At 47.6% G+C, this 2,408-nt stretch overlaps 1 pseudogene; it reads right to left on the minus strand.

Moving 5' to 3' along the window:
• Nucleotides 1-437: 437 nt before the first annotated feature.
• On the minus strand, nucleotides 438-1,389 carry LOC121397074 (annotated as a pseudogene).
• Between the last annotated feature and the right edge of the window lie 1,019 nt (nucleotides 1,390-2,408).

Raw genomic sequence — 2,408 nt, forward strand, 5'->3', positions numbered from 1 at the left:
GCCTGTTTAACAACTGATCCCGTAGTTTGGTATGTTGCCCCTAGACAGCTCTGCATGTCCATAGGTGTTATCCTGTGGAAGAAAAAAAAAAAAAAGGTATAAAGCAATAAGTAATAAAAGACTGTCCTTAACCTCTGAGGCAGGACAAGAATGAGGAGTGAAGGTGGGCAAGTCATTAGCAAAGGGGCCATTGATTAACGTTTTGTCTGCCTCAAGGTGTAAGGTAAATAACCACACGTCTGCATGACCGGAGGGCCGACTGAGAAAAGGTCTTCTGCTTAAAACAAATGGCATTTGAGTCCCTAACGTATGACTCACTTATTATGCTTCAATTCTAGATAAGATGCTGTTATGACAGCATCTCTGGAGTATGATGATCAAATGTCTTAAAGGGATGCAACCCCACCGGTGATAAGTCCCATTGGCCCCCGTTCTGTTTAGCTTGGCTCTATTGAATTGAACTGCTCACAAAGATCCCCATCCATCACATTGACAGGGAAGTATATTAGTGGAAGCTGAAGTGGTCTCTGCCCACAGATTGGAGGATGCTCTGAACGCAGGTGCATTTCCACATGCTGGAAGAAATCATGATCCTCATGTAATGAATGGTACAAGGATACAAATGCCTCCTGATAGGGTAGTGCTACCACCAGGGATTCTGAGCCTCCTGGGATTAGTGTTGTCTTCTGTACCTAAAGAACGGTCTCTCCCCATCATTTACAATTACTTCAGCCTTCTGAGAATCTCCATTCAGAAGACATCTGTCCCATAATGCTTCATTACCAATAGGATCCTCATCAACATGATCATTGGTATTAGAAGGTCACCGAACTATGCAGCTATTTCCAAACTTGTCTGCTCCAGCCACTGTGTCATAGTCCAGGAGGTTGTCACCCAGCGTGGGTATGTGTCATCAGCTGGTTTTCGTTGCCCTTGTACCGCACCCATATGAAACTCTCCTGCACATCAGACAATATCACACGCTGCCCAATCATTTGTATGCCCACAATAAAGTTGGGAAGCTGCTTACTTTCACATTTTCTCAGAAGCTTCTTCGTTCCAAGGTCATATATCTTCAACAACTTTCCATCTCCAAACAAAACATGCCCCTGAAAAGGTGCAATTGCAGGGACCTCCTCAACAGATGTACAAATTCCAATTTCCCCCCCCCCCCATTATTCACCGGTTTGCAAGTGTATATTAATCCAGCAGCAACAAAAGAGGGATTCAGGATAAGGTCTTTAGACTCCCCCACCAAGACATAAAAGTCATCTCCAGTAATTAGTGAAGCGGCCACACTGCCACACTGAACGCAGACTCATTTTGTTCCAGCTGCACCAAATCAAGGATAGGGTTCATGACACAAATGACTGATGCCCACTGGCCATGTCAGCCTTGGGGGTGTAAGGGCCCGAAGGCGCAGTAGGAGTGTGGACCAAGGAGGAGGCAGGTAGCCAGCCGATATCGAAGTACACAGGATGAGACAAGAGAATGGTCGAAGTCCAGGCAAAGTTCAGTTCAGGCAGCGAAGGTTCAATCCAGGAAAACAGGCAGAAGTCGGTACACAAGAATCAATAAGCAGAAATCACACCCAGGAATACACGAAGTAAGACCTATACTTGGCAATGATAGTAATGTCCTGTGGCTTAATATAGGCAGATTTTGGCGCCAATTGGGCGCAATGGCGTCATCACGCTGGTTCCGGCGTCATGACGTTTTGACGCCGACGCACGTTCTGACGCCGGCGACCGTTCCGGTCGCCGGCGACCAATCGGCAGACGGGAAGAAGCGGGCGTCATCAAGCGGCGACCAGCAGGATCCACATGGTGAGGGCGATGGTCGCCATTTTGGACGCCGTCGCCATCTTGGACGCCGTCGCCATCTTGGATTCCATCCGTATCTATTACAGTACCCCCTTCCTCAGGGGGGGCCCCAGGACCGCCATGACTGGGACTGGAAGGAAATTGCTTATGAAACTTCCGGATCAGATAAGGAGCATGCACATCGGAATCCTTCACCCAAGAGCACTCTTCCGGACCGAAGCCTTTCCACTCTATGAGATACTGCAGCATGCCCCTGGAAACCCGGGAATCCAGAATCCTCTTGACTTCGAATTCCTGATGTCCGTTCCACCATCACTGGAGGGGAGAAGAAGAAGAAGAAGTTGCAGGTTGAGGAGGGAAACATGAAATACATTGGGAACTCACATCTCAGGAGGGAGTTTTAAGACGCACCGCCACAGGATTAATAATTTCGATAACAGGAAAGGGGACCGATGAATTTTGGACCAAGTTTGGGAGTGGGTACTTTGAGATGAATGTTCCGTGTGGATAACCAAACTTTATCACCAATGCTATACAGAGGAGATGAGATTCTTCTTCTATCAGCGAATCTTTTTTGTGACAGGG

Source organism: Xenopus laevis, chromosome 8L (assembly GCF_017654675.1).
Source record: "Xenopus laevis strain J_2021 chromosome 8L, Xenopus_laevis_v10.1, whole genome shotgun sequence".
Taxonomy (NCBI): Eukaryota; Metazoa; Chordata; class Amphibia; order Anura; family Pipidae; genus Xenopus; species Xenopus laevis.